Raw genomic sequence first — 12,061 nt, 5'->3', positions numbered from 1 at the left:
GATAGGCACTGCAGAGAACCAAAAAAGACATGATTTACTGATTTTAATAATGTTCAGATGTACCATCTCAGAGACTATCATGTAAAATAAATATTATATCATATACAGGGAGTATTTTAGGTAACAGAATTGTTTTGGAACATCTACTTCCAAGATAAATTGACTTGGTTCTTCATGTTACCTTTTTAGTTTATTTGACTGTATTTTACTGTAAAAGGAAATTCTCTGCTGATTAATTTCTGAAACACTTATAAACTGCTAAGACTTTCAAGGTACATCTTTCCTATGATAAAATAGAGAGAGGGAAAAAAGTATATTCTGTAGATTTAATGTAACAGTTCTATTTATTAATCCATAAAGTATTACCTAATCCAGCAATTTTCAACCTGTGTGCCACAGGAATTTTTAGAACATGCAACACCTGCCTGTTTAGTAAAAAAGCACCATTATCTTTTCTTTTAGATTGACCAATTAAAAAAATAACAATAGCCAATACAACAGTAGCTCTCTGATGTGAATTAATCAAAATTATACCTATTTTTAATCATATTGGCAAAAAAATGTATATATTTTGTGCATGCCACAGAATTTTAGTAATTAGTTTATGTGTGCTATGAGATGAAAAAGGTGAAAATTGTTGGTCTAACTCATATTATTCCATAGTCTATGAACTTGTACCAGCCCATGGCTAATTCCAATTGTTCACCTGCCTTAATAAGCATTATTAGTAGTTCTCTTTTCATTATTTGAAGGATAAAGGATCTGAATGCTGAGTTGCTTTGTAGCAACATGATCCTGGAAATTTCCAGTTTTACAAGGGTAAATTTCTAATGACATCCAAGTCCCATCTGCTCTCCATTTTTTTCCCTTCAAGTCCTCATCATATTAAAGATATACATGTTTGTTCTCTATAATTGAAACAACTATATTAAATAATATCCTCTCAATGAAAAGAAATGATAAGCTGGACTTAATTTCAATTGAAAATTTTTGTACTGTTAATTAAGTGTCCAAAGAATAAAATATAAGCCACAAATTGGGAGGAAATATTTGCAAAAGACACTTCAGATAAAGGACTGAGTTTCAGTTATTTCAGACTGCTATATCCGTGTAGGATGGAGTAGGTGGTTTAAACAACAAACACTTATTTCTCACAGTTCTGGAGGCTGGTAAGTCTAAGATGAGAGATCTTCTAGGTTTCAGAAGGCCAACTTCATGTTATATCTTCACATGGCAGAAGAAGACTTAAAAAACTCCCTGGGTATCTTTTTGTTTGTTTGTTTTGTTTCGTTTTAAGACTTTATTTGTTCATTTTAGAGAGAAGGTAGAAAGAATAGAAAGAGGGAGAGGGAAAGGAAGAGGGAGATGGAGAGGGAGAGAAAGAGAGAGAGAGAGAGAGAGAGAGAGAATATGAATGGGGGTAGGAGCAGGAAGCATCAACTCCCATATGTGCCTTGACCAGGCAAGCCCAGGGTTTTGAACTGGTGACCTCAGTGTTCCAGGTTGATGCTTTATCCACTGCGCCACCATAGGCCATGCTAAAACCATCACTTTAGGGGTTAGAATTTCAGCATGTGAATCTTGGAATGACACAAAATATTTAGTCCATCATAGATTGTTAATCAAAATATACAAAGAACTCTTAAAACTCAACATTAAGGAGACAAATAACCCTCTGAACATGGGCCAAAACCTTAAAAAGATATCTCACCATAAGCAGATGGCAAATAAGCATATGAAAAGATGTTCTATATCATATGTCATTAGGGAAGTGCAAATTAAAACAATAAATAGATACCACTATATACCTGTAGAATGTCCAAAATCCAGAATTCCGATCATATCAAATACTTACAAGAATCTGGAGCAACAAATGCTCATTCCTTGCTGGTGGGAATGCAAATGGCTGCAAATGGCACAGCCTCTCGGGAAGAAGTTTGGCTGTTTCTTACAAAACTAATCATACTAATACCGTATAATCATGTTCTTTGGTTATCTACCCAAAGGAGTTAAAAATTTATATCCACATAAGATCTGTGCATGGATTTTTATAGTAGTTTTATTCATAACTGCCTAAACCTGGAGCATCTAAGGTGCTCCTTGGTATGTGAGTGGACAAATAAACTGTGTTAACATGCAGACAATAGACTAGTATTAATACCCCTCACAAATGAACTATCAAACCATCATGTTCAGACATGGAAAAACTTTAAATGCATATCACTAATGAGAGAAAATAAACTGAAAAAAACTGCATACTGTATAATTTCAATTATGACTATGTACATAGTAAATAAATCAGTGATTTTAAGGGTTGGGGAAGGGAGGGATGCATAGACTGAGCACTAAGAATATTTAGGGCACTAAAACTACTCTGTATGATATAATAATGATGAATATGTATCACTAAACATTTATCAAGCTCATTGCATATACACCATGAAAAGTGAGTCCTAATGTATGCTATAGATTTTGTGTGATAATGAAGTGTCAATGTAGTTTCATCAGTTAGAGCAAATGTGTCACTTTGTTTGGCTCTGGCTAGAAATGTTCTTGATGGGAGAGGTTATGCATGTTTTGTGGTAGCTGAAAATATGGGAAATCTGTGTACCTTCCACTAAATTTTGTTGGGAACTTATTACTGCTCAAAAAAATAGTTGTCTATTAAAAATTAGAGAATAACCCTCTAAGGCAGGGGTCCCCAAACTACGGGCCACAGGCCACATGTGGCCCCCTAAGGCCATTTATCCGGCCCCTGCCGCACTTCCGGAAGGGGTACCTCTTTCATTGGTGGTCAGTGAGAGGAGCATAGTTCCCATTGAAATACTGGTCAGTTTGTTGATTTAAATTTAGTTGTTCTTTATTTTAAATATTATATTTGTTCCCGTTTTTTTTTTTGTTTGTTTGTTTTTTGTTTTTTTTTTTTTTACTTTAAAATAAGATATGTGCAGTGTGCATAGGGATTTGTTCATAGTTTTTTTTTATAGTCCGGCCCTCCAATGGTCTGAGGGACAGTGAACTGGCCCCCTGTGTAAAAAGTTTGGGGACCCCTGCTCTAAGGGGTAAATAGTTGTTTTTTATTAGATATTTATTAAAAAGATTCTGGAAATATATGAAGGATTTGAATAGACATTTTTTTAGATAAAGTCTGTAAATGGCCAAAAAGCACATGAGAAGATGCTCACATTATTAGTCATTAGAGAAGTGTAATTCAAAGCCACTTTCAGTTACCATTAGAGACCCATTAAAATAGATATAATTAAAAAGGCAGACATTAACAAGAATTCTGGAGGATATGGAGAAATTATAATTTTCATACATTTGTATATGGGATTATAAATGATACATCCACTTGGCAAACAATTTAATAGTATTTTTTTAATTATAAACGTGGAGTTGCCCTGGCCGGTTGGCTCAGCGGTAGAGCGTCGGCCTAGCGTGCGGAGGACCCGGGTTCGATTCCCGGCCAGGGCACATAGGAGAAGCGCCCATTTGCTTCTCCACCCCTCCGCCGCGCTTTCCTCTCTGTCTCTCTCTTCCCCTCCCGCAGCCAAGGCTCCATTGGAGCAAAGATGGCCCGGGCGCTGGGCATGGCTCTGTGGCCTCTGCCTCAGGCGCTAGAGTGGCTCTGGTCGCAATATGGCGACGCCCAGGATGGGCAGAGCATCGCCCCCTGGGGGGCAGAGCACCGCCCCTGGTGGGCGTGCCGGGTGGATCCCGGTCGGGCGCATGCGGGAGTCTGTCTGACTGTCTCTCCCTGTTTCCAGCTTCAGAAAAATGAAGAAAAAAAAAAAAAAAAAAAAAAAAAAAAAAAAAAAAAAAAAAAAAAAAAAAAAAAAAAAAAACGTGGAGTTAACATATGATCCAGCAGTTTTACACCTAGGTATACTCATGACAAATGAAAACATATGTTTACAAAAATTTCTAGGCAAATGTTTACAGAGTGGCTGCATTTCTTTCTGGGAGCTCTAGGGGAAGTGTATATTCTTGTGGGTTTTTGTTTTTTTTTCAGTTTGTGCAGCCTGCCTGCAATTCAGATGCACACTTCTATCTTCAGAGACAATTATGGGAATAACTGTTGGAGTCTTTGTCAGGTCACATCACTCAGATTCATATACTCCTGCCTCTCTTTCTCACTTAAAGGACCTTTATGTTTACAATGAGCAAGCCTGAATAATCCAGGATCTTGTCCACCATTCTCAAGTCCCTGATTAACAATTTAGTTCCATCTGGAACCTCATTTCCTCTTTGCCATATAGCAAAACTCATGGGTTCTGGGATTTAGAACACTGATATCTTTAAGGGACAATTATTCTGCCTACCAAAGATGACTCATTTTTTTCTGTTTATTTTTATCATTTCTAAAAGATTATTTTAAAATTAAGCCTCAATTCAACACCTATTACTAAAGCAAAATGACCATTACACTTTTTCATGTTTTTAAGCAGTCATACATTAATTGTTAAATAAATGACCCATTTAAAAAACACTCTAAAAATACTTAAGAACATGAATACAAATTTATAATATATCAAACAGAGAGGTTTATATATGAGCATTTGTGTATAACTGTGAATATTATTATTTAGTTATTCATTTATTTAGATATAATGGATGGGAGAATAAACTATACTGTTAGCTAGAATTATTAATATCCAGGGACGAAAATTAGAGTTAGAAAATGTGTGTGTGTGTGTGTGTGTACATTTGTGTGAATATAAGCACATGCATATTAATACTTTTCCACATTGCAGTAATTGCATTTCATTCTTATTGTTAGGTTTTATTAATTCATTTTAGATAAGGGAGAGAGAGAGAGAAACAGACAGACAGACAGAGAGAAGGAGAAAAAAAGCAGGAAACATCAACCCCATATGTGCCTTGACACATATGGCAAGCCCAGGGTTTCGAACCAACGATCTTAGCGTTCCTGATCGATGCTTTAATCACTGTGTAACCACATTTCAGGCCCACTCTTATTGTTAGAAAAAAAATAAAGATATTTTGAAACTGTAGTAATAATGCACCACAATGCATATGCAAATAAAGTAGGTAAGCTGTTTTGTTTTGTTTTTGTTTTTTTAACAGCATGTGCAAAATGTTATATTTTTAGGAAAGGATAAAAAGTTTTCTCTTGGGTGACATAACTGACAAAGAGCATATTATTAAAAAGGATCCTTAGGCCCTATCATTACTCAGAGAGAAAGAGTTATGACTGCAGTGATGAATGCTATTCAATGGGTCAGTGTTTTAGCACTTGTGTTATTCATCACTTCTGTTTTAAATCAGTAGGGTTCTGTTTTATGCCCCAAACACTATTTCCTTACACTCATTTTCCCTAAATTAAATGGTGTTCTTAAAAATCTAGATGACATTTCATGTTAAGGGAGAATATCATAGGCATATGTAATTGTCAATTTTAGACAATATACAGTTAGAAGCTCAGAGTGAGTTTAATATTGCCTCATAAAAAGTAATAAGAGGGAAAAAACATCCTGGAAAAAACCAAAATGCACTTGGGAAAGGTGGGATTGGTCTGGACTAGGCCCAGTGAAAGGCAGTTTAGTGTAAAGAGAAGGAGGAGCAAGGAAGAGAAGCAAAAAGCAACTGGGTGGGAGTTGGGGGAGGGGTTGTCTGAGGCTCTGGAGAACGGAAATCGACAGAGTTGTAGGTGGGTATGTGTTATAGTGAGGAGAAAAGAGAATTGTCTGTTTTTTCCATGATTGGAATTTGGCCACCTGGTAGATATAATTATTAAAAGTTCGATTTATTTTAATGACATCACACTTGTTCAGTACACAAAACTAGAACTCTGTTACAAGATTTCAAACAAATTGGTAATCAGACAGATGGACATAACCAGGTTCAATGTGAATGCAGCATGGCTGTCAGGCTTCTTCAAGAACACATTCTATGGAATTGCAGAACCTCTCGCTCTCAGATCCACACCTGGACACCCTCTTCTACTGCTGACTCCAGCATACGTCACCCAAGCGCAGGAGAGCAAGGAGCTCCTTCCTTTTTACCAGATCAGCCTACAGAGGTGAACAAGAGAGACTCTCAAATACTATCTTCAACTCTAATCCTTATGACACTGAATTTAGAATAAAAAAGTGTAATGGTTTATCATGGAATTAAAAAAAATCTATTCAGTTGTATTTTATATTTCTGGAGTGCTAATAATATACTCATAGTTTGAATAATATCATCATCTTATAAAACTACAACATATGTCTCTCTGCCATATTAATTTAAATTAGCATATCGTACCTTTTTGTACTTTGTGCAGTGTTAATTTTGTTTTCCTAATGTTTTATACAATTTTAGAATTTTTAGACATTCTGGAACAGGTAATTGGTAACTTGATCGATTGATGGATGAATTTAAAATATGAATTGAGCTCTCATAACAAACCAGGTCTTGTATTGAATCCTGGGAATAACAAGCTCAATAGACACATTTTACTCTAGAGCAGAACCATTCTTATTTTATATGACATGAACTAAAAACTAGAGGATAGATTTTTGCCTCTTTATTATTTAAAAAAAGTTTTATTGAATTTATTTGGGTTACATTGTTAATAAAAGTGTCCAGGTGTCAGGTGTACAATTTTATGATACGTCATCGGGATATTGCATTATGTGTTCACTACCATGTCAATTCTCCCTCCGTCACCCTCTGTCCCACCTCTACCCCCCACCACTTCCTGACCCCACTCCCTTCTTGTAGTTCCCACACTGTTGTCTATGTCTGTATGTATTTTTCTTTGCTTAATCATTTCACATTTGTTACCCAGTCGCCCAATCCTCATCCCCTCTGCTAGCTGTCAGTCTTTTCTTTGTGTCTATGAGTCTGTTTTTATTTTGTCTGCTTCTAATTTGTCTTTGTATGTTTCTTTCATGGAATTTTCCTAATATTTGCATTGATATATTTATTTCAACATTTTGATCTCAGGATTCTATTTTTTTCTTTAAAATATTATCATTGATTTTAATGTTGCATATTGTGTGTTTTTTTTTAAATTGCTTTTAATTTAATATAGTATTTTATTGTCATATATATAAGCTATTAAAAGATTACTCAAAATTATCAAAATATATCTTCAAACATAGATTCAAGTCAGAAAAGAACGTTAAACATGGACAACAGTGTGAGGATGCAGGAGGGGCGGGGGTGCAGGGCGGTGGAGGAGGGCAGAGGGAAGACAGGGGCGATGCAGGGCGGCTTGACTTCAGGTGGGGAACACACAGTGCAATATACAGATGATGTATACCTGAAATCCTTATAATTTTATTAACCAATGTCACCGTGATAAATCAAATACAAATTTTTAAAAATAAAAAAAGAAATATATTATGATTATTTATAATTCATAAAATAATTTTGATTAGTTTTCTGTTGTTGGGTTTTGTTTTGTTTGTTTATTTTTTGGTATTTTTCTGAAGTGAGAAGCAAGGGGGAGGCATACAGACTCCCACAATTGCCCGACTGGGATCCACCTGGCATGCTCACCAGGGGGTGATGCTCAGCCATCCAGGGCATTGCTCCAGTACAACTGGAACCATTCTAGTGCCTGAGGCAGAGGCCGTGGAGCCATCCTCAGCATCTGGGCCAACTTTGCTCCAATGGAGCATGGGCTGCAGGAGGGGAGGAAAGAGCTAGAGAGAAGGAGAAAGGGAAGGGTAGAGAAGAAGATGGGCACTTCTCCTGTGTGCCCTGGTCAGGAATCGAACCCTGGACTTGCACACACCAAGCCGACGCTCTACTGCTGAGCCAACCAGCCAGGGCCTTGACTAGTTTCTTTATCCAAGAAATAATTATTGAGCATTTGCTATGAGTTAGAAACTCTGGTGGGTTATTGGAATTCATCAGTGTAAAAAAAATAATTAGCGTTTTTGTCTTTAACCTTCACAAAACTTTCTTTCTAGAACAAAGGAAAGGCAAGTAGGGCTCAGAACAGAAAATTACATAATTGTACTATAATAAATATGATGTGAGATTTACTGGATGTAACAGCACCGAAAATATATATCTAACATAAATATGGGACAACAGAGAAGGCATGGCATCAGGAATTTATTACATAATTTAGATTTTGCTTGCTTTTTTAAAAATAAAAAGTGTGGCATTTAGAAGTAGTGTGGGGATAGAGCTATTTCAATGAAAAGGCTTTATTTTAAAACTCATACCACATATATCACTATGCCTTTTGAGGAATTGTGCTATTTTTTATTTGTTTTTATTTTTTAATAAAAATATATTTAAATTCTAGTAGGAAATATACTAGTGAGTAAATACCTAGTGGAGGAAAAGACACACACATTATATGCCTTAATGGAATTTTTAATCCAAAGTATTACATAAATTACTTTGTTTTAGTCTGTGACTGTCCTGTTTCACTAGATAATTATGCAGGCACATGTTAGGATTTATTACATATAAAATGCCACATTGAATAGAAAGATAAGAATAAACAAAATTATACTTTAGGTAAGCATACGTCTTTATGTGAAGACAAAAATTTGGCTTTTTATGGATTATTCAAATAATTTGTCATGAAATATACTTATCCTGTGTTTTTGTAGCCTATATATTAATTGTTTATATGTACTTTTGTTGCAAAGATTCAGTAATAATCTTCCTTCCTTACTATCTGGATGTCTTTGTCATTTCTGAATTGATGCATAATTTTATCTTAAATATCATATATGGAAATAGGAAAAAAGGCCAGTACCAGTATTGAAATTTCTAGAGCATTTGAATGTTTATTTACAGGCAGGTTAAATTTCTTTATATTCTACTTTATTTAAATGATGACTGTATACTTTAGTAAACAAAGTAACAAGAAAGAGGATTTTTCATATATAAATGACACAGAACAAAGTCAACAGCATATCTATGATGTGGGCAGAAGTCAATATGATCTGATGGTTTCCCAATAAAATGTATGTGAAGTCCATACTAATTAGCTTATAAATCAGACTGATACTTGAGTTTATTTGGGCTGGAAAGACTACCTACTGTCAAGCAATCAAGTACTACCTCTTTAATTGCAATTTATTCCAACAACCAGAATGTATTGATCGAGGCATACACTTATGCCACAGCAGTACCATTATTTGACTTTATTTTAACAGCTTCAAAAGGTTAGAAAGTTAGAAACTACTGTGAAAGAGATCATTAAAAGCTGAGTTGCCTACATTGCTTCACATTCTATGCTGAGCAACATTACTGTATATATGAACTCATATAAAAGGAGAAGGAAAAAGGAACTAATATTTATTAAGCATTTAAATATGATCTAGTGCTTTCTTATATAGTATAATACTTCTTTTTTAAAAAATGAGACGAAGAGAGATAGACGGACTCAACATGTGCCCCGACCAGATTCCACTCAGCAACCCCCACCTGCAGCCAATGCTTAAGTCAATCAAGCTTTTCTCAATGCCCCAGGGCTGACACTCCAACCAACTGAGCCACTGGCAGTAAGAAAGAGAGGGAGGAGTGGGAGAGGAAGGGGAGAGAAGCAGATGGTTGCCTTTCCTGTGTGCTCTGACCAAAATTGAACCTGGGATGTTCATATGCTAGGCCAGTGCTCTATACACTGAGTCAACTGGCCAGGGCCATATAATATAGTACTTGACTCACAAGTACTATATTTTGTGCACACACAAAAGCAAAGAATATCAATGTTCTTATTTGCATTTTACAGAGAAGCTACAGCTTAGAGAGGATAAATTTCCGAGAACAGTATATTCAAATGTTAAAACCATTTATTTAACTCTGAAAACCATGTTTAATTTTTTATATAATTCTTGCAAGATTTTGGCTGATTATTCTGCTTTATTGTGGTCATCTTGACACACATGTGATATTCAGAGTGTAAAGACAGCTCATTTACTTGAGTTTTATAGTCTTTTTAAAAAATGTTTATTGTATTGATTTGAGAAAGAAAGAGGGACAGGAACATCGATTTGTGCCTGTATGTGCCCTGGCTGGGGACCAAACAGGCAACCTCTGTGCTTCAGAACAGTGCTGTAATCAACCAAGCTGTCTGACCAGGGCTGATATGGTCTTTAAAACAAAACATTAATATCTGATCAATCTCATTTGTTAGTTTATTACATTCTATAAGGCAACATATATATTTTTTCTTGTTTAAGCTTCAGAGTTGTGGAATTTCACAGCTAACTAGATACACAGTATAGCTGGTAAAATAAAACTTTAATAGCTACAAAACATTTAAAGAAATAATCAGTGAATATACAAAGTGGCTTAAAGTTTAATATTTCTTTTATTTTTCCCCAAATTGAAAAGGTTATATGAGTTCATTTAATTTTTGACAATTAAAAATTATATATATTTAAGGTATAAAAATTAATAATTTAAAATAGATATACATTGTGAAATATTCACCACAATCAAGCAAATTAACGTATCTTACCTCATATAATTAGCATGTTTGTGTGTGTGTGGAGTGAGAACAGTTAAGATTTACCCTTTTGGCAACTTTCAAGTCTATACACTGTTAACTATAGTTACATTGTTGTAAATTAAATCTTTAGAACATACTTATATTGTATATCTGAAACTCTGTATCTCTTAAACAATATCTCCTTATATCCCTTTTCTCCTATACTTGTCTAATCATGATTCTATTCTTTGTTTCTGTTAATTTGACATACTGGATTTCATATATAATTTAGAACATGTGGTATTTGTCCTTCTGCTTCTGGCTTATTTCACTAGTATAAAGTCTCCAGGTTTGTCCATGTTGTCACATGGCTGACTAATATTGCTCTGCTCTATGTGTGTTTGTGTATGTGTGTGTGTGTGTGTGTGTGGTCATATTTTCTTCATCAATTCATCTGTCACTATAGAAAACAGTATGGAGGTTCCTTAAAACATTGAAAATAAAACTCCTCATGATCCAGAATTTCACTTCTGGATGTACACCCAAAGAGATAAAATCAGTAACTTGAACTATCTGCACTCCCATAATCATTTCAGCATTTTCACAACAAAGATATAAAAGCAACCTAAACATCTCATGATGGATAAAATTTGTCATCACCCTTGAGTAGACCCATGTAACTAAATGGCTATCATAATTCTCCATGAATCGCTGTGAATCCCTGACTAGATTTAACCCATGTTTAGTCTGGTATATAAAAGGTACCAACACATAAGAGCTCTAAACTTCCCCTTTGTATGATCCAGAGTAACTTTGCTTTTCATGTATTCATTGTTTTACTTCTTTAAAATTATATTTAAATAATAAATAAGTCAATGCAGTTTTAAAAATTAAAGTAAAAATTATAGATCAAGTATAATGTTCTCACTTTTGCAGGTGAAGAAATGGAGAATCAAAGAAGTAAAGGACCTGTCTCAAAATCACACTACTAGTAAGTAATATCTACAGATCTAGATGAGATGTTGAACTGTTTGGCCCATGTTTTATCCATTGCATAATAACAGTTTTTCATTTCAGGTACAATGTTGAAAATTCTGTGTGTAGCTCTTTCCATTCCTGATTAGACCACATGTGGCCAGTGGCATTAATTGCATGTCACCTGCATTCATTTCTGCTATATACTTTGGAAGACACTTAGAAAATGAGCCGCAGGGTATTCTTTTAAGAAGAAAGAATGTAGCTCATGAGATAGTGTAGCAAAAGAAGAAAGCTGTCATTCATGCGATGCCTTTTCATGTCCTAGATGCTTAATATCAGTCATACCATTTAATCTCCACAAAAACATTGTTAAGAGGTAGTTTTATCTTTATTCTGGAAATAGGCTGAAGCTCTAGGATGGCTGATAGTTTGATCAAATACATAGAGCAATTTAATGTTAGATTTAGTTTCAAATCTAAATCTCTTTGACTTCAAGATCTTCATTTTTTGTTCTATGAAATTCTGTACTTAAACAACAACAGGGATCAACACATGTAGTACACAATTCCAAACTAGTGTGATATAACCACTTGTATTATTCAGTGCATCGTTCAAGGTTTTAAGAGAAAACTAAGTAGTGGAGATCAATTTGGGTGGACACTGTGAAGA

The 12,061-nt window shown here is 35.0% G+C and overlaps 1 protein-coding gene across 18 annotated transcripts in view; it reads left to right on the top strand.

Annotated features, from left to right (window-relative positions):
• The window catches only part of PTPRD (protein tyrosine phosphatase receptor type D), a 2,469,774-nt gene that overhangs the window by 267,740 nt on the left and 2,189,973 nt on the right, over positions 1-12,061 (top strand). For all 18 annotated transcript variants that reach the window (XM_066368144.1, XM_066368143.1, XM_066368139.1 and 15 more), the window contains exon 2: positions 11,351-11,405. The gene's annotated coding sequence lies outside the window, so the exon portion shown is untranslated. The remainder of the gene's footprint in view (positions 1-11,350; positions 11,406-12,061) is intronic.

This window comes from Saccopteryx leptura, chromosome 2 (genome assembly GCF_036850995.1).
Source record: "Saccopteryx leptura isolate mSacLep1 chromosome 2, mSacLep1_pri_phased_curated, whole genome shotgun sequence".
NCBI lineage: Eukaryota > Metazoa > Chordata > Mammalia > Chiroptera > Emballonuridae > Saccopteryx > Saccopteryx leptura.
Note: the sequence above shows the minus strand (reverse complement) of the source record. Positions and strands in the feature narration are given on the sequence as shown.